At 40.5% G+C, this 21,783-nt stretch overlaps 1 protein-coding gene across 1 annotated transcript in view; it reads right to left on the reverse strand.

Annotated features, from left to right (window-relative positions):
• The window catches only part of PAG1 (phosphoprotein membrane anchor with glycosphingolipid microdomains 1), a 90,429-nt gene extending 72,712 nt beyond the window's left edge, over nucleotides 1–17,717 (reverse strand). The window contains exon 1 of the mRNA XM_046641935.1: nucleotides 17,643–17,717. The gene's annotated coding sequence lies outside the window, so the exon portion shown is untranslated. The remainder of the gene's footprint in view (nucleotides 1–17,642) is intronic.
• Between the last annotated feature and the right edge of the window lie 4,066 nt (nucleotides 17,718–21,783).

The following is a 21,783-nucleotide window of genomic DNA, read 5'->3' on the forward strand; positions in this document are numbered from 1 at the left end:
GCTGGTTCTTTGAAAAGATAAACAAAATTGATAAACTTTTAGCTAGATGCATCAAGAAAGAAAGAGAGAGGGCCTAAATACATCAAATCAGAAACAAAAGAGGAGAAATTTACAATGGACACCACAGAGATACAAAGGATCATGAGATTACTATGAACAATTATACGGCAATGAAATGGACAGCCTAGAAGAAATGGATAAATTCCTGGAAACATACAACTTTCCAAGACTAAAGCAGGAAGAAATGGAAAGCTGAACAGATCAATTAGTAGTAATGAAATTGAATCATAATCAAAAAACTTCAAACAAACAAAAGTCTAGGACCAGACAGCTTCACAGGTGAATTTTACTAAACATTTCAAGAAGAGTTAACACCAACCTTTGTTAAACTATTCCAAAAAATTGAAGAGGAAGGAATGCTTCCAAATTCATTTTATAAGGCCAGCACCACCCTGATACCAAAACCAGACAAAGACATCCTCACACACAAAAAAATACAGGTCAATATCACTGATGAACATAGATGCAAAAATCCTCAACAAAATATTAGCAAACCAAATTCAACAATACATTAAAAAGATCATACACTATGATCAAGTGGGATTTATCCCAGGGATGTAACGATGGTTGAATATCTGCAAATCAATCAATGTCATACACCACATTAACAAAATGAAGGATAAAAATCATATGATCATCTCAATACATGCAGAAAATGCATTTGACAAAATTCAACATTTGTTTAGGGATGAAAACTCTCAACAAAGTGGGTAAAGAGGGAACATATCTCAACATAACAAAGGCCATATATGACAAACCCACAGCTAACATAATACTCAGTGGTGAATAGCTAAAAGTGTTTCCTCTAAGATCAGGAACAAGACAAGGATGCCCACTCTTGCCACTTTTATTCAACATAGTATTGAAATTCCTAGTTACAGCAATCAGACAAGAAAAAGAAATAAAAAGCAACCTAATCAGAAAGGAAGAACTAAAACTGTCAGTATTTGCAGATGACACAATACTATATATAGAAAACCATAAACACTCCACTGAAAAAAATATTAGAACTAATAAATTCCATAAAGTTGCAAAAGATACAAAAAAATATAAAATCAATATACAGAAATCTGTTCTCAGAAAGAGAAATCAAGAAAACAATCTCATTTATAATTGCATCAAAAACAGTTAAGATACCTAGGAATAAATTTAACCAAGGAGGTGAAATACCTGTACTCTGAAAACTATATGACGTTGATAAAAGAAACTGAAGGTGACACAAATAAATGGAAAGATACACCATGCTCATGGATTGGAAGAATTAATATTGTTAAAATGTCCACACTACCCAAAGCAATCTACAGATTCAGTGCAATCCTATCAAAACACCCCTGGCGTTTTTCACAGAACTAGAACAAATAATCCTAAAATTTGTATGGACCCACCAAAAGCCGTGAATAGCCAAAGCAATCTGGAGAAAGCAGAACAAAGCTGGAGGTATAATGGACCCTGATTTCAAAATAGACTAAAACACTACAGTAATCAAAACTGCATGGCATTGGCACAAAAACAGTCACATAGATCAAAGGAACCGAAATAAAGGCCAGAAATAAACCCATGCTTACATGGTCAATTGATCTATGACAAAGGAGGCGAGAATATACAGTGGGGAAAGGACAGTTTTGTCAAATAAATAGTGTTGGGAAAACTAGACAGCTACATGCAAAAGAATGAAACTGGACCACTTTCTTACACTCTACACAAAAATAACCTCAAAATGGATTAAATACTTAAATGTAAGACCTGAAACCATAAAACTCCTAGAAGAAAACACAGGCAGTCAGCTCTTTGACATCGGTCTTAGCAATATCTTTTTGGATCTGTCTCCTCAGGTAAAGGCAACAAAAGCCAAAATAAACAAATGGGACTACACCAAACTAAAAACCTTTTGCACAGCAAAGGAAACCAGCAACAAGACAAAACGGCAACCTACTGAATGGGAGAAGATATTTGCAAATGATACATCTGATAAGGGGTTAAATCCAAAATATACGAAGAACTCACACAACTCAGCAGCAAAAACACTCTGATTAAAAAATGGACAGAGGACCTGAACAGACATTTTTCCAAAGAAGACACACAAATGGCCAACAGATACATGAAAAGATGCTCCACATCACTAATCATCAGGGAAATGCAAATCAAAACCACAGTGAGATATCACTTTATACTCGTCAGAATGGCTATCATCAAAAAGACAAGAAATAACAAGTGTTGGCAAAGATGTGGAGAAAAGGGAACCCCCCACATGCACTGTTGGTGGGAATGTAAATTGGTGCAACTGCTATGGAAAACAGTATGGAGATTCCTCAAAAAATTAAAAATGTATATAAATGTTGAATCATTATGTTGTACATCTGAAACTAATATAATATTGTATGTCAACTACACTTCAATAGAAAAAACCAAACGTTTCATTTTTACTACTCAGTGCTCAAATTAGAATGACAGTGTTTCAATTAAAATTGAGACTCCAAATTAAAAATATCCTTTGGCATTTTTCAATGACACGTTTAATCTTCTATCAGAAGAATGAGAATTTAATCACATAAATTAGCCTCCCTCATTCATGTACCAAAATGTCAGAATTTATCTAATGATACAGATTTAAACATTCACAGGAACAGGCATGAGAATGTCGGGGGAGACGATCTTTTTTGGAAATTCAGTTTGAGTTTTAGGCATCTAAAAATCACAGAGATCTGAGGTCCCAGGACCACTCTGCAGGTCTCATGCTACAATTTTAATATGAGATTGCCCCTTCATAGATGCAGTTGTCAAAAATGTCATACTCTATGTGAGAGAGAAGATCCATGAAATGAAAAGGAATGGTACCCACACTGCTTTTTATCTATCTATGCGCATAAATTAATTCGTGAGTAGTAAATACATTTGGATTTAAGGCAGGTTTTCTTCCAGGTAGGAAAACAGACAAACAGACAGACAGGCAAACACGATGTGGAGAAACCCAATGAGGCAATGAAAGAAAAAAAGTCACGGCAGGCGTCCATCAGCCAGTGAGCTGACCCCACAATTGCAGCCTCACTTGCTGGCTGATGGGCTGGCAGAACACAGCAGAACCTGTGCTCATTACAAACCAAATGCAAACTCACCACCTCACACCTCCAGGAGTTGTCAGTCTTCCAGAATTAAACAAGTAGAGAAGAGTGCCAACGTGCATTTCAGTGGCCCATCTCCTTCCAGCACTCTTTCTTTCTCTGCAGGATTGTAACTTCGTGCTACACTTTTCTTGAGATAAAGTCTAAATATTTCTTAAAAACCTCTTAATAAATGCAGCATCATTTCCTAGGCAGTGTATTTTTCTGTGTCAATCTGAAAGCTGTCTCTGATACTGTTTGGAGGCTGGGGTGGATAACTGTGAAGCCACCTTTATCACACGCCCAAGTTTAGCATCATCCCCAGTGCCTGAAGGCTTGCTCCCTGCTGTAAAATGAGCAGAGTCCCTGTTAGATGTGATCAGAGGAAACAGGAAAACGAGAACACAGAGAAGTCCTGATTTATATAAATCACTGTCAGGTACCCTTTAAAAACCATGGAAGCTTTTTAAACCATCAGGTCCCAGATGGCCACATAAATTACTATAGAATGATACACCTATTTATGCATTTCTGTATTTGTGTTGGATTAATTAAAAATCTAAATCTTCTGTTTAACCTCCCCACCTTCTTCAGTTTATCGAACATACACAAGGTTTTGGCAACCCAGGGGGAAAAAACAACAGCATCAGAAGAGGTCTAATTTACAGAAGAATTTTATTCCAAAAGTTCATCTTCAAGCCTATCATTAGGAACACTGAATGCACTTTCTCATTAGAAGTGAGTAAATGAAGTTTATTCATTCTTAAGACAAATAGGTCATAACAATTTTCATCAAGTTAAACAACTTTGTGGGAACCAAAGAAACCAATGAACATTAAAATCCTACTTATTGTATTCTGAAGTTTCCTTTGATCTTTAATTTTATAGAAATATTTACAAAGTTGCTATTCATGAAGAAACACTGTTAGGTATCACTTTCAGTTATGATGTCAGATCTGCATTTCCATGTTTCAAAACAACCTGCATATGCCATTTTTAAAAATTATAAAATATTATATATTTTTATATCCTTAGACACTTCCCCATTGTTGAGTCAAGTAGTTTCCAAATTTTCATTTTTTAAAAAATGTGCTGTGATGAATATTTGCACGACGACTTTTTGCACATTTTTCTCAATAACACGAAGTCATGATCTTATATGATAGAAAGGATAGCATCAAAGAAGAGCTATTTATTTATCAACATTGAGATTACTCTTCCTTCACTCGGCTAACTGGAGCACCTCTGAGTGACAAGGACGACATCAGAAAACTGAACAGAGATGACAGAATTAACGAGTGTGATGTCTCCAATATGGTGGTGGTGATTATTATTGTTATAACATCAACAACCACCACCACCACAATTTCCTAAGCATCGGCCAACTGCCGGGTGCTCTGCAAACCTTATTCCTACCCTTTACAACTTTTATAAAGTAAAGATTATTATTCCCATTTTAAAAATAAAGAGGGGTTCAGGGACTCACCAAAAGCTACACAATTTCCATTACAGTCAGACTTCCAACAGAAAGTTCTAGCTCTTTGTTCTGCCCCAAACTGCCTACTTCTTAGGAAAAGATCACTGGATGGGACTATTGACCTGCTAAAACCTACTCACTAAAGACTTGAAAGTGATTTTTATGTGACACCTTGTAGTGAGACTTTACATGCCACCCTCCAGCTTAGGTGTGAGGTCTGTTGGGGGCACCACCACCACCAGCAAGCGGACGCAACAGTGAAAGAGTAACAGTGGCAGCTGAAGCCACCTCTGTTGCAAGAGGCTACCTGGACAATGGGGCCCTGACACAATCTTTCAATGTCCTTAACCACGTACTTTTTTCCTCTAAGTATTTCAGTTATTTCAAAGCCTGAGGGGTGGGTGGCATTTTTCTCTAAATCAGAATGTAAAGTCATCCTTAATTTGACAGTAATTGAGCTACATCATTCCTTTTCATGTCTGATCAAAATATAGCTTTGAGAGTCTACAGATAATTAAAATTTCAGGAAGCATTTGGAGAAGCTTATTAATGTATTACATAATCATTCACCAAAGAAAAATATTAATCTTCAAGATCACTGTCGAGCACGGGGAACTATTATTATTCTTGGGATTATTTCGTGTGAACAAGCCCGAATCCTTATGCTCCACGAAGGCTAATGTCTTTGCTCAGAGGATTAGAATTAATTTATGACCTCTGCTTTTGACTTAAATACTATAAACATCTCTGTTGTTCTTGGAAACAAAGGCTGCTCCTGCATAATTTTTCAGATAGAGAAACTGAAACTCAAGGACTAAGAAAAAATATTTACTGGATAAAACAAACGCCAAGATCAAAAACGCTAAGCCACTGGGTGGATATTTATTATCCCCAATAATCCTTTCGCATTTCAAAGTTTATTTATTTTCATTATGCTCTTCCATGCTCTTCATCAGTTATTATAGCATAATTTTAAATTCACAAAAGAGAACTTAGACTTAATAATATCATGAGCTTTAAAATGATATTCAAGCAATACTGATGAGGATGGAAATGCATCTGTTATCTGAACACGTTCTTTGGATGAATCAGAAAAAATGGTAATGTTAGCGTTTTAACTCCCTATGCCCTGGTCAGTTAGGTCCTACCTAAAGATCAGAGATTTAATTTTAAAACATCAATGATGAATAGTTTTAAAGTGACAACTCAATAAATCAGTCATGCTCTCTTTCGTGTATTCAAATAATGAAAATACAAATTTTACAATGGTCTGACTTTTTAGCACTCCTAAATTCTTACTTGCGAGGCAGTCTCTACAGTTGAGAAATGGACCCATCTCTCCATGGCTTACTTGATGCAGACACACCAATCGTTACCGCTCACTGAGTATACTTGACGGCAACTTCTAAGGGACTGTAAAAGAAATTTCTGGTCTAACTGCAGATGGGGCCTGAGAACACAAGAATGATAAGAGCATTGGTGACTTCGAAGCCTAGATGGCTGTCCTCAAGGCGTTTATGTATTTTGGATGGTCAGTGGACTGGCCTCGGTGACAGATCAGGCACAGGAGGAATATAAAGGAGAGAAGCACTTTGGGCATATGGTGGTCCCAGTAACTGTGATAGGAAACTCAGGAGGAGGAACTGACTGGGGTGGGAAATAAACACAGGAAGAATTTAGTTCAGTAAATGTTGATTTTAAGGTGGATGCGGGGCATAAAGGTAAAGAAATCTGGTGAGTGGCTAAATTTAGGAATCAAGATCTCAGGAGAAAGGTTGAAAGGAGTGAGCGAGATCAGGATATGGGAACATTTTCTGTACAAGGCCAGAGAGTTAACACTTCAGGCTTTGTGGGCCATGTGATCTATCACAACTACTCAATTCTGCCATTGTTAGCTTTTAAGGCAGCCATAAACAATAGCTAAAGAATGAGTGTGCCTGTATTCCAATAAAACTTTATTTATAAAAACAGGTGCCAGAATGCATTCGACCTGCAGGTCATAGTTTGTCAACCCCTGAAGCAGATGACAAATGCAGCCCTGGGAATGGACAAGGTCATCCGGAAAGAACATGTGGAAGGCAAATTAGTATGACACAAAGATTGAAAACACGTAGTTCTGAATTTCTCTGGAGTTCAGTAAGGATATGAACTCTACACAAGGCTCACAATCAGACAGATGCTTCACAAACCCTGGCTCTGGTTCTCACTAACTGTGTGTGAAGTTGGGCAAATTACTTAACCTCTGAGCCTCAGATCCCGGGACTGCAATATGAGGATAATGATGCTAACAGCTAACGCTAGGCAGGGGGCCAAAGAATATATTAATATTTATACCAATCCTCAGAATTAGGTACTATTATCGCCTCCTTCTATAAATGAGGATACTGACCCACAGAGGGGCTAAAACGCACGCCTGTGTGACACAGCTGGCAAGTGGTGGGAGAGGTCTGATTGCAGACCAGGCAGAAAGCCCTGGACCCCTCACTCTTAATCACACTCACACCTCAAAAGGTTATGCTGAGGGTTAGATGAGAGACAGTGAAGCCTTTTATCATTGCACCTGGTGTGTAGAAAGAACCCAGTAAGTGGTGGCCATTATCATCATAACCCTGAGTGAGGCTGAGGGGCTAAGGACACAAAGATGAGTAGTACAAGGCCAGTCTCATCCAAGACACTTACCTTTGCTCTATTTCTAACACCAGCTTTAAAACGGTCCCCAAATCAAGTCCACTGTTAATTCTCGTGCTGCTTTTCCCCTGAACAGGGGGTGTGAGGAAAGGAAACAGTATCAGCTTTCTTTATCTTTTTGTTGTTTGCTTTTACCAAGTGTTCTAGTAAAGTTTGGTGTATTCTTCTTAGTGTACATACATAGAAACTTCCAGAAGGACCAGCTTTTTTTTTTTTTTTTTTTTGCTGCTGGTGTTCCCATCTACTGTAAGAATCTACAGGTCCCTATTTTGGGTCCACGTAGAAAATATTATAATAAGCATTCAGTCTTGACAGAAACTAGGATTGGCATTCAGAAAAAAAATGCTTCTGCAAAAGATAGTTCTGTCCAACCAACTCCTATTTATCCACTAAGGTCCAGCTCAAATCTTTCCTCCTTTCCAGAATTCCCTGATCCCATTTCTCTTGGCAAATTTTTGATATCTCTCTTAGGGCAGTGACCACTGTTAACAGTTTATTTTGTCCCTTCTGCTGGATGAGGAATTCCTAGACTGATGGAACTGGAGTTATTTTTACCTTTTTTCTTGATATGTGGAACAATGGTTAACACAGGGATTTACATATATGACAGTAGGAAGTACAGGAAAAGCCATTAACTCAAAAAGAAAAAGGAATTTAAGTCATAAGTAAACAATAATGAACTTTCATATTCTATTTACTAGTGATATCATTTTTCCAAACATTTTTAAAAAGTTGAATAATCACATGAAACATACCCAATTATAATTTAAATTTATTTAACTAACCACTGTTGTTGAAATGGAGTTAAAGTCAGTGTTTCACTTTTCCAAAAGAATATGAACCCTGGGATGAATTATCCTTACCTATGAAATGGCGGAAGTATTTAGATCTTAAAGAGAAGCCAAGGAGGGTACAGCAAGAGGAAATACAACGATTAGCGCTTAAAAACACGTCTGCTTATTTCTGTAATTATTCTATATAACTATATATAACTTTATAACTATTTTTTTAATAACGGTCAACATCTTAAATATATACTTCACTGTAAAAGGACTAAATAAATGCCGTTTCTGTTTAAACAAAACTCGGCAAAAAACTTCAAATATGCCTTGGGTGCTATGTTAATGCCAGGGATTAAAGACCAGTATTTATAGCACAAAAAAAAAAAAGCATAGCCCCTACTTGGAAGGGGTAAATCAGGGGTTCTCTATCTGGGGCCCTATAGATAGATATCAAAAGGTCCTTGGCCAACTTTGGGAGGGTGTGTGAACTACCCACAATTATATGCAAAGCTTTCTGTGCACGGGTCTTCTTCAGAGCAGCTGTCTAGAATCCCATTAAATGCCCGGAGTCCATTATCTCCTCAGACCTAAATCACCGTCTGTAAACAGGCCTCTCCAAAACACAGTTATCTTACTCAAAAAGTCTAAGTATTCCAACCTCCTACTTTTGAAAAGAATAGAGGACTAGATTATTAGTCCAAATTAAGCAAGTAAATATTTGTGGTTCTATCGCAGACCACTAGCATGAGAGCCAAACACCAAATTTTGTCTATTAGTTAGAAGCCAAGCCTCTTTCCCATATTTCCCAGAGAAACTTACCCTTAACTTCAAATTTTTAAACAGTTCAGTGTTTTCAGGGGTCTGAGACATCTTTTTATCCAAAGCGCCAATAAAAGACCAAAATCAACATCCTAACAGATGAGCACTTCTGAAAGGCTTAACTATTAATTAGTATACCTTATCTTTAATCTACAGAGTTAACTCTAATTAATAGACCAAAGAACACAGTGGTGCAAGAATGTGTTTCTTCCAGGTTGTTTTTTAAGGTAAATCACAGCAAGTTGAGGGCTAAATTAAAGTAAGAATTGAGAATTCCCACTATTCCACTCATAGGCTATCATCCATCTCTTATCAACAAAAGATGTTTTAGTTGAGAGAGAAAACTATTCTTTCTAGAACAAAATAAATTTCTCTGAAGGATTAGATTTTGGGAGACTTTATAGCACTTACGAAAGGCTTTTGGGATAATCCCCCTGATAATTTAATTTTCTGCCTTTTCTCCACTAATAGTCAGGACCAATTTGGAATACCTTTTCCAAATTATTGAAAATCAGTGAACACGAGTGTCATTAATGCTTTCAGGCCACTAATGTACAAGAGGTCCCTCCTTCAAACTGTACAAGATGGTCGAAAACGAGTCGACCTTCCTAAATTAGGAAGTAAGTAAGAAAGGCCCGGAAATTCAAAAGCTGTCTTCTGTTTACAGGAACTTGCTCAATAAACATTATCTCTGACGACCACAGAACCAGCATTTCCTTGCGTTCACCTGACATGAGGACCCGTAAAATTGTATCCCGGCTCTACAGCAGCTTCTCAGCTCCCTGAAGGAATAGTTGGATTCACACACGTTCCAATTTCTATCTGTTCTGCATAAAAGAAGCAGACTCGTAGAAAAGACTGGATTCATTATCATGTAAAATACAGCCATTAGCAGCAAATGTAGTACCTGTATTCCCAGACATAACAAGATCAGCCTCTTAGGCTTCTGGGCTGGAGTTGGGGGATAAGAGGTGGTTTCCAAAAGAAGAAAACCTTCCTTCTGAAAGGGTCATTCAGAGGGGTAAATTAAATAACAGGACCAAAAAAAGGAAGCCACAGCAGGCCATTCCTCCAGGCGCCATCAAAGCAGAACATTCTATCCAAATGCCCCTAGGTGCTCACACCAGCGTACAGGTAAGTCCTAAACGCGCTTCTGGTCCTCTCTTAGAATCTCTCATAAGCTACCTTGTGGTTGGAAAACGTGACTCACTTGCCTCAAGCGTCTATCGTGTTAACACACAGTAGATGTGTTATCATCATGCCAATTAGATGCCACCACTAGGAAATAACCATGGGTTAAGGACAGAAGTGCAGAAATTCCAAAGCAAGGGGAGGAGAAACTAAAACCCTAGTCTAGGTAGTGATGATGAAATGGCCTCAAAGATGGGCAAGAGGGGGAAATCTAGAGAAGAAGGCCGGCGAATGGAAGGAACACAGCATGAGTGCTCACTACATGCCAGGCACAGCTCTGGGCACTGAGAACACAAGGTGAACAAACGGATGAGGCCTCAGCTTGCTCCCCTGTGGGTGAAGACGGACAAAAGACTAATTCACACTAGAGGATCAGACAGGGAGAGTGAATTAAAAAGGCAAAGAGGAAAGAAGCGACGGAGGGCCTTGAGGGGCTCCTGAGCCAGCGCTCTTGGCAGATGTCCTTTTTGAGGACGTAACACTTAAGTTGAGATCTGAAGGACAAGAAGGAACCCTATAAGACAAAGAAATTTGAAATCGGTCAACAATGATTCAATCCCGTCACTCGCAACAACTCAACTATCAACGCCTCTGTTCTCTAGAAAAGCACGCACACTCATCTTGATAGTCACCAGTGCAGCTCTGAGTTGCTATCTGTAGCTGACCCCACACTCTCGTATCCTCTGGAGGCAAACATGTCTCCGGTTACAGTAAACAGGAGAGCTTTCTTTATTGGGGGTCAAGAACACACTAAACCAAAAACTAAACTTCACTTGTCCCCTGCAAATGTAACCTGTTTGGCTTCATAAGTGCCTAACAATACCTTTAACTGAATATACGTATTTTATAAACTATATATATTCAAATGTGGAAACATCAATGTTAAGCATTAATGTGTGACAGCATGCCTTTGTGCTGTGGGGCATTTGCTGGGCAACGGCAAAGGATGGTGCTCAAGGGATGGCGAGCCCTAGTTTGCCATTCTACAGTTTCTACAGTTTCTGGTTGTGCCATTGGGAAATAGCATTCATTTTCACGGAATTCTCAACCTTTTGGTCCTTCCCTTATACGAAGTATTAAGAAAAGTTTTTATTTATTTTATTTTTCCTCCCTGTTTTCTGATTCTTCATAGTTAAAACCACCAGAGAGAGGCCATCAGGATAACTAGCCTGATGCCTACAGAGACGTGTGGGACACACACAGAGAAGGGCGGGTCCCAGCACAACCAAGCGACATATCAAAAGTACTAGAAGCTATGGAGGGGGCCAGCTTGGTGGCATAGTGGTTAAGTTCACATGCTCCACTTCAGTGGCCTGGGGTTCACAGGTTCAGATCCCAGGTGTGGATCTAGCACCATGCTGTGGCAGCATCCCACATAAAAATAGAGGAAGATTCACACAGATGTTAGCTCAGCCACAATCTTTCTCAAGCAAAAAGGGGAAGATTGGCAAAAGATGTTAGCTCAGGGTCAATCTTCCTCACAAAAAAAAAAAAAAAAGAGGAAGCACTAGAAGCTATGGTTGATCCCAGAAGTCCAGTGTTCAAAACCATCATGTTAACATTCTGGATGTAGGGCTGTCTGGCTGTGACACCTGTCACTCCTTGATGACCAGGGTTGATTTGGTGAGCTAAGGGGGCCTCTAAAGGAACCAAACACAGGGTCAGGGAGAATGGCTTTCTGAATCAGCTTCCCAGAGGAGTGCATAATTAATTAATTTAAAAAGATAGAGCCAAAGGGCAGTATTAAAGAAGATAAAGCTGATAATATTGGATGAATGTTAAAAAGACTTTGGAGGACTTAGCTAAAGCCGTTTAGGAAACGCAACAAATAACCTTGACATAATGGTTAGATTCCAACAGCCAACCCCTCTTCTCCTGACAAGACCTCTAGGGGACCTTCCACGCCAGGAAACTGGAGGTTTCTGAAACCTCAGCTTCCATCCTCCAAAAAAGCAGCTCTTAGAATCTTCCCATTTCTGCCAAGTAAGACATCCATTCATAAACTGAATAGCAACGTTCTTGGAGCTTAATGGGAAAAACTCTAAAACAGTGACATGCCACTAGGTTGACTCAAGGCGGAAGGCCGCAAGGCAAAGGAAGACAAATGTGACCAGCAGGGCGTGAACGGTGTATATCCTTTCCCTTCTAGTTCTTGGAACGCTTCTCCAAAGGGGCTCTCATTGATGCTGTCAGGAGAGAGGAAACAGCTGAGATCCAAAGGGACAGTATCTTAGAGACTTCTCTCAACCCTCTGGGGAGGGACTGGGGCCCCCTGGGAGCCACGGGCCTGGCTGGAGCACCCAGCTGCTCAGTCTCCAAACTCAGTGTGTCCTCAAGGGCTCCGAAGTTTCTAAAGAAACTGTGGCTACTGGAAGCTGAGCTCATCACCTGAGATCTTTTCTTTTCACAGAAAATCATGGACCTTTCAAACGGAAAGAAACTTTATTCTTCAGGAAGAAATAACCCTCACTTCATCCATCCCTTTTTTCTCTTTCTCTTTCATTTCCTCTTTCCCTTTTTTTTTCTTCCTAAATGTCAACTAGTTATTTTTAAAAAGAAGAGTCCTGGTATAGTGAAGACTATGGAAGTCAAGGGAATGCCTACCAATTTCACACACTCTCACACCTTTATATAAATGAGCAAATCAAACAACGATATAAACGAAAACAGGCCAGGGGAAGTTCTGGAATTCACCCTGGGTCACACACTCACCGAGGGTAAAGAACAAAACCAGTGTCTAGGCCGTCTGACTCCCCGACCAGTGCCACCACACGAAGATGAGACAGCTAACAGAAACTGATATGTAAAATTCCAGATGGTGACATTTAGCCACTGGATGCATTTTTTTAATCACTCGAAAAATCACTTAAGATTAGGGAAAAAAATGCAGCACAGATTTTCTGTAAGTTACAAAAATTCTAATAGTAATTTTCATAGGTTAAAAACGTAAGAAAATAGAAAATACGCACACATATATCAACAAAAAGTGACAACGTCTAGAATTACACATGACTTCTACAGCCTAGCTCTCCAGAGAGCTATTATATATGCTTTAATATACCACCAAGTGCACAAAAGTGTTCTAAGGTGAAGGAAATAGCCCAGAGTGAACACTCGTATTAACAGCCCATTGGGTAGAAAAGCCCACCCTTTGGGGCCCCTCCACTATGAGGCAAAATTACAGGGTTTGGATCAACAGGGCTAGCACTGCTTTTGACAGCAAGTGGACACATTTGGGGTCAACAAGGGATGGCTGCTGAAGCGTTGATTGTACCAGCCTGATGTTCCAACTTTAGTTACACCTCTTTTAGGTCCCTTTGAAAAGTGGTGTACAAAACAGAGGAAGGAAACAACCAGATGCTCACATCTTCCCTTTACACTTACAGGCATGGCCAACGCACTCTTCCAGGCTTATGAGGTTACCCTTCCAGCGTCGGGATTGATTTTTGAGTCTCACAAAAGCTCTTCATATTGTGCCCGCACCACAGATTTACATGGCTGTAACTCCTGTCAGACATCATCTCGGCTTTATGAATAAATAAAACTATGCCCCAGGGAAACATTGATTTAAGAGGAAAAATCAATACCCATCCAGCATGTGACATACTTGGGCTTTAAGGCTACTCATCCCCAAAGTACAATGTAATACTAAGTGAAAAACCATACTTTTTGCTTCCTAATAAAAAGCAAATGAGGGCACGTGAAATGGGAAGGGAAATGCTTGCCTTCCGCGGTCCTCGTATATCAGGATTCGCCTTCTCCTTTCAAAAGTGGTTAGCCGATACTTCAAAAAAAGGAAAGAGGAAAGGAAAGAGAAAAAAAGAGATGGATGAACCAATGGTGGCAACATCTTGATAATTTGTGAATACAGATTGTGAGCATATGAGAACTCCCTGTATAATGAATTCTCTCATGTGCGAGAAAGCTTTCATAACAAAAATTTAAAAGTATGTATGTTTGCTTGGAGAGAATTCCATAAGGCTAATTAACAACCAAGATGCTGACCACGGTTCTCTCTGGGTGATGGCCTCATTGGGAAGCTTTTTTTCTTGCTTGAAAGCATTACATTTTCTAACTTTCTATAGCGAATATGTATATTGCTTTTATAACTCAGAAAACTCACACACAATAAATGCAGAAAAGGATAGCGAAAAAAAAGATACAGCTTAATTAGACTGATTGCAATGCATTTTCTTGACTGTTGGCCTAGAGACAGCTAAGATTTACATCTTAACATATTTATTTTCAGCTCTTTCTCACTGCTCTTAAACATTTTTCAGAGCACAGCAGGTTGCTATTAAAATTGCCTGATTTAAAAAATAAAGCTAACAGCTTACGCTGAAATTAACCTCATCTTCGTGAGCCAAAGACCAAACACGAGACAAAAGCTGGCTAAGCTCATCATTTGCCCAGCCCTGCAATCACCGTACACCCAGTCTGTTTTCATAGCGGAGACAGTCACTGAAAGTTCTGACAGGCTGGTGGTAACCTTTGGTTACAAAGCCCCTCCAGAAAGCCAACACTCTTGCTTTCTTGCTCAGAATTGGTTGGAATTAAAACTGAATCCCATTATTTTCCTCTAGCTGCTCACAGGTGCAGTGCATCACTAATTGTGTTAGTGGCTGCCTCTCAAGAAGCGCACTCATTTGTTGATTTCGATGAGGGCTCACGGCTCACCAGACAGACACTGATGCTGTCCGTAATCGCTGCTTGTCTTTCTGATAAGTAGAAAGAACAACTCTGGAAATTTGGGGTAATTTAAATTTTGAATCTTAAATTAACACACCATAAACTCAACCTCTATGACCACTGAAGTTGGCGAGGATATTGGCTGAACCTACTTCCAAGGTGGAAATGATACACAACTACAAGTTCCAAAAGTATGCAGCCACCGTGTTAGTACTGATGGGAGCAGAAGAGGTAAAGGGGCCAGAAATGGGCTTTGGTGGCTCTTTAATGCATCGATACTAAAAGCAAAGTAGAAGGCAAAACATCATTTGTGGAGAAAAATGCTTCTATTTAGTCAGAGAAAAGCACAGCTTCAGATTACCCTTCACAAATACTATCTTATTCTTTATTACAGTTTCAGAGATACACTCATTTAAAGAAATTAGAGCGCCTGCTGTGTGTTACTATGTGTAAGGCATTCATTAGATGTTGTAGATACAAAAATAATAAGATCCAAATCTTAGCCTCAAGCTTTGTTTCTATAAGAGGGTCAGGTATGTAAGTGGATAATTAAATACAGTGTGATCAGAGATACGACTGAAGAATTGTGGCACCCCAGCTATATGTGGGGGAATCAAGGAGGGCTTCTCAGAAGAGATGGAAATTGAGGTGGATCTTGAAGGACATGCTGGAATTTATCAAGACAAAAGGGGCAAGGGCATTCTGGGAAGTGAGAACAGCGGGTGCAAGGGCGTGTGTGCCTGAAAGGGCACAAGTTGCTGGAACACCCTGAGGAAGTCAGTCGTAATGAAGCACAGACTGCAAAGTGGAGGAAGCCAGGCAGTGCGCTGGAGGGGCGCACAGAACTGATCATGGAGGCCCACACCATGGTATTTGGATCTATTCTCAAGGTTACAAGGCCCACAGAAGTCACTGAGCAGGCAGCCATGTTATAAATTAGACAGCAAGGCAGCTAGAATGGGGACAGTCTGCTGGAAGAGAGCTATATTAGTTCACCCCAGAAACAGACTGTTGCAGGGCTGATGAGGGCCAGAACTAAAACAGTGACAGTGGGAGGCAGAGGAGAGGACGAGCAGAAAGATATCTACAGTGAACATCTGTGACAGCGGGCAGTTAATACGTGACCTCACCAGTGTTAATCACTGTTCTTGGAACTTTCATACACTATCTTAAACCCACAATCCGGTGTGCACTGAACGCAGAGGGTGAAGCAACGTGAGGACGTAGATTTCTGGCATGAGTTACGGGGTCGACAGTGACGCCTTTAATTGAAATACTGATTCCAGGAGAAAGAATTGGCTGTAAGGAGAGGACAAGTGAGGGAGGTGGGGAAGACAGCTTCATTGTACACATATTAATTTTGAGAGCTGCTTGGGATATACAAATGAGGACAATCAAAACATTGGGGTCAGGAATTTGGCAGAGAGCAAACTGGAAATCTGGGGCTAAAGTTGAAAAAAAAAAAGGTGGGGGGCTATAAAAATATCCTCATAGTAAAATTTAAGGAATCAGCTACACACAAAAAAAGCAGTACACAATACAATGCTTTCCGGAAACTTACGAGGACTGTGATTCCACTCCTAAGACATTTGAGATCAATTCTAAAATATACAGATTCTTGAGTTAAATCTTAACTTCCCCTCACTGGGAAATGTTCTACATTTCAGGCCCACAAATAAAATACGTAAGGCGAGCAGCTCTAGTGGAAATGGAAGTGCATTAGAGAAAACAAGATTTAACCCCTGAATTGAGATTCTTGTCAAATGTTGGGAGACCAGAGGAAGGCAATTTTGGAGAGAGGATCATCAAAGCTCTCAATGCACTGATTCTTTAGACTAAGTTAACTAACAAAAGGCAGGCTGTTTTCCAGGATCTGCAGTTATATTTAGAAAGACCTCAGAGGGGAACCCAAATGACCCCGAAATTACTCTCTGCTCTTCTAGGAAGAAAGGGTTACTCTGGCAAGAGAAAGAATTTCTCAACGAGTTGAAGGAAAGATTTCATTAAAAGACAGTGGCCTATTTCACAAGATTCCTTCTGTGAGGAGATTGGGAACACACAGGCCAGATGTACCCCTTCCTTTCCAGCCTGTAGAGGAACTGGATAATGATGCATGATAGATAGGGGTCAGCCAGGTCACAGTGCTGGAAGTCTGTAAATCTTTTAAATGGATGGACTTCAAAGTTCAGGATTCATTATAAAAATTGATAACCATGCAGTCAACCAATTGCTAAAATCAGACATGGAATGTCTTTGTGTTAACCTGTCATTCATTTAGGTTGCATGAATTTTGGATCTGGTTCCATTCAAAGATGACCCAAGGTCCTTAAGGAATTTTGATACAACTTTATTCTCAGCACTAAATGAGATTACTAATACCACTAATAATATTAACAGTAAAAAGCAGCCTCACATATTTTTGTTGGTGGTGGTAGAGGTGGTGAGCAGTGTATGGAACCGGAAACTCATGAGGGTATCCAATTATTATCTCCATCTCAAAGATGAGGAAAGAGATTGAGAGAGGTAGGCATTTTGCCCAATCTCACACAGGTATTACAAGGCAGAGCCAGGGTTGTGCCCATCACTGACCAAAGGGAAACACCATGCTGCAGGAAGCATGACCATTGGTGTCAGTCTCTCTGGCAGAAGACCCACGGTTCTAAATTCTAAATTCAAAATTGGACTAGCTAGTACCCTAGAGATTTTTCAGTTTCAAACCTTTGTGTCTGTAGTCCTACAATTAAGGGTCCCCGAATAAACTACTGACATCTGGACAAAGTTAAGCTAAAAGCAAGCTTGAATGAGCAAGAATGTTGAATAAATCAGATAAATGAATACCTTGAAATTGCTCTTTCCCTGTTCTGAAGCTTCACTCAACTGCTGAAATAAGAGAATGACCTCGTGCTTTCTGGAAAGGAAACACAAGACGAAACAATTTCAAAACTCTGAACTGGAGTAAAACTGCAATAACTAAGGGCAAAATGATTACTTTTTCTTTTACTTATCAAAATTTTGAGTAATAAAGAAAGCAACGGACAAACAACTATTTAATGAACCTTTAGTACTTTAATACTACAAAAAAAAGAATGTTGAAAAACATAAGTTAAAACTTGCTCTTAAAATATAGTCACCGACCTATACACTATCCCAAATTTTAAATATGTAAGAGAGCAAAAATGATGGCATTAACCACATGTGCTCTCAATGATTAATAATTATGCCCATGCTTTGTTTTTGATTCATTGCTTCATTCCACCTCTTTCTCCCAGACACTGACAGTAACTACGGGTTAGCACCATACACCTCAAACCTGGACCCTTCGAGGTGCGCAAGGTACCACAGATTAAAACACAAACAAAAACAACTGCCTGTCTCAAGAAGACGACAGCCTTGCCAGAACAAAGATGGCTGGACCAAAACGGTACAGAATTGTGTGATAACTGTTATAATAGACTCAGCCATATTATTTTATGTCTTCATCTTCAAACATGCTATATTTTTGTTAGCATGGTTTCCTATGGTTAAGATAAAACTATCACTTACAAAGATTACTACTTCCAAGAGGATATGTGAATCAAGTTTGAGGAATGTAATCTCAGATCTAAAACTCTGTTTCTGTGGACTGTGTATCTAAGAAGGCATCTTAAAATACGCAAAGTGGAAGTCAAAAGCATTGGGAGCAAAAGAATGATCCAATAACGAGACTGAATGTTCTCAGATAAATTATCCACTGAGGTAAATCAACGCCACTTTTTTTCTTTTTTGGTAAAGTTTAATGGGGAAAAGAAAGTTATTTCTTAGAAAGAAAGGAAAAGCAAAGCAATGTTAGAAAGACAAAGGGGAAAAGGAAAGCTGACAACAAGCAAGGAGGCGGTCCTTCCATGACCTGCCATGTCAGACTCTCCAGCGGCAGGCAAGACACGAGCTCCCCAACCCCATCCCAGCTTACGGGCCCCCGCCCATGTGGTCGAAGAGTCTCCTGGACGTGAGCTCCAAGAGAAAAGTGCAATAGAAGGTGAGGGAGAGTTACACGTCAGGGGAAGAGGAAAGGCGTGAAGACCACATTTGCCAGGAGTCCACTTTCAACAGCGAAAGGCAATGGAAGGTTTCTTCTCCTGGGCTTTCACTGGGAAATCCCCTATTCTGAACCACTAAGCACTACAACTCAGCAACACTGTGGGTTCTGGAAAGTTTCCACACCAGCCTGAAAACCCTTCATTTAGAAAACCAGGAAGATGCATTTCAAGCTCTAAGCTACTGTGTCAGAATCAAGTGTTTGGGAACAGCACCTGTTTAAAAGCGGAGAAATCACTATTTTGAGATGCTGCTAAATCTGTCTAATAAATGCTTATTGATAAGTCTTTGGGCTATACAACAGCAACGATGATAAGCCCCAGTTCAGGAGACCCAGTTACAAACATATACAATATAGAGAGACATCAGTAATAAGAGAAGTATGTAGAGGCTGTGGGTACAGTACAGACAAGAGCATGAGCACCCCACGCATACAGCTCTCCACAGCTCTTGGGATAAAACCCAAGCCACCTGGCGTGGTCTGACAAGCTCCCTGCCATGATGCCTGCCAGCCCACCCAGCATCATATCTCATCGTCTATCCCATGATCCTCATCTCCAATGCAGAGTTCTCCATGCCTCCGCCATGTTGTTTGTTTGCTTGGTTTTTTTTTAAGAGGCTAAACAGCTAACATAGATATGAATATCTAACAAAGCACTTGTTTTTAAGCTGGAAACCACCTGTGGTGTGCTTCTTAAGAGTTAAGTGGATCCTGGTACCTGGTAGGTGGGTCCTCCAACTTGTCCCAACCTGGGTCCTCAGCCTGTCACATCCTTCTCGATCTTCTCCTTCTTTGATTTACAGTCCAGTGAAGAAATAAACTGTAAACACCAGTGTAACGTATACAGCACTGGCATTTTGGGCTGGATAGTTCTTTGTTTTGAGGGACTAGCATTCCCCCCCACAGCTGTGACAACCCCAAAACATCTCAAGACTCTGACAAATATCCCCCGAAGGGCAAAATCACCCCCGGTTGAGAATCACTCCTCTCAAATGAACGAAGACTTATTAAAACATAATGATACTTATATCCTAACCCCCTTGGAGGGGAAAAAAAAAGACAGCAATTTGGATGGGGAGCATCCAAAAAGGCACAGATGGGGGAGAAGAGAGGCAGGAAGGCACCTGTATCGAGCACCTGCTGTATTCTCGGCCCTGTGTGAGCTCAATCATGTATTTTAATGCTCAGACCTCACCCCGCACCTCCTGAATCGGAATCCTCACGTTAACAGGTGGTTCATGCTCACCCTCAATTTGAGGAAGAACTGGCTTACATTTGAGCCAAGCTGCCTCAATGTCCACCTGACCAGAAGCCACAGGCACCCTATAAAAAGTGCCATTGAATAGGTTTCTGAGGTTAGGGACTTCCCTGGGGCTCCGCTTCCTATCCTCCACTTTAAACGACTCACTCTGGCTTCTTGGTTTCCAGCCAGCTGCCTCATGCCCTTGCTCTGTCCACCTTGCAGCCCTACAATATAGCTGGCAGGCTGCAGATTCCACTTACGAAAGAATGCTGCTCCTCCGAGCACCCCGCTCTATTCTCACACCATCTGTAGGCAAACGGCATCCCCTCACTTCCTGAGACCGAGTTCCAGAGACCTCCCTTTGCTCTCATTGTCTTCAAAGGGGCAACCAGATACTTAGTTCTCTCAATCCAGCCTGCACAATTCCATGCACCACAGAGATCTATTACCAGGCACTAATGCAAAATATACCGTGTTGTCATTGTGGTTTTGTAAAGGCTTAGCTTCCCGCTATGACAATGACTCAGGGTCTTCTATCTTCTGTAACAGGAGCAGACTGCCTTCACTCTTTGTGGTTAATTTCACAAAACAAGGAAAACAACAGCCACATCCAACATTACAGAATGAAAGACGAGGTTGAGCCTAATTAATGCAGGCTTTGCTTCAACAACAGCTTTATTCCTAATAAACAGAGTGGGGCATTTTCATTAACCCAGATACAAACTCCCGTACAAATACGCACACACGAAATACTATAACAGTACCATATTTAGACTCTCTTGCAAGACCCAAACCATTTCAGATGCTGGCACTTGTAACAGTTTTATTATGATTTACTAACATTACTGGTCATCCATCTTACTATTTGCAGACCCTGTGCTACACATTCCATACGTCCTCATCTCATGTAATGCTCACCAGAACTCCATGGGATCTGGACAATTATGATGCTGGTTCTACAGATGGGGAAACTGAGGCCTGGAAAGGTTACGTAACTCAGCCAGTGAGTGGCAGAGCCAAATTTCAAATCCAAGTGTCCCTGACTTCTAAGCAGCACCTCATTCTCCCGCATCATTTTAGATAACACACAGCTGTCCCCTAAGAGTGTGCCCGTGTACAGTGTTCTCTGCATCCCTAAGCACATACAGAGTCACTACTGAACATTACATGCGCCTACGTGAATCAAGCAGGTGGAAACCAATGGTCTCCAATCCCGTAACTGGTAAATATTTGATACAGACACCTTTGGTTAGATGTGACCATTTTCCAGATCTGTGATAATTCTTTTAGCTGTCTCTCACCTAGAATAAATCAACAAGCTGAGAAAACCTGGCATCACCCTGCTAGACTGGGATACGGTTCTAACAAACCTGCTCATCACCATGGGTACCTGACCACAATCTCCGGTCGGCGGGGGGCCTGGCCTCCAGGAACGGAATCTGTTCTGCTGTCAGGAGAAAATGCTGGTAATGGCCACTCATCGGATCCCTTCCTCCACCAAGGCAGCTGAGACCTTGGTCAGTTCAGCAGGTGTACAGAAGAAAGAGAAGTAAATCCAAAACTTCCTGTGTAAGTTAATTACCATGAGACTTTGGACACACCAGTTTCCTTCTTCGCATCACTTAACTGCCCACAATTCAGAGACAACAATGTCCAGCCCT

Source organism: Equus quagga, chromosome 16 (genome assembly GCF_021613505.1).
Source record: "Equus quagga isolate Etosha38 chromosome 16, UCLA_HA_Equagga_1.0, whole genome shotgun sequence".
Lineage (NCBI taxonomy): Eukaryota > Metazoa > Chordata > Mammalia > Perissodactyla > Equidae > Equus > Equus quagga.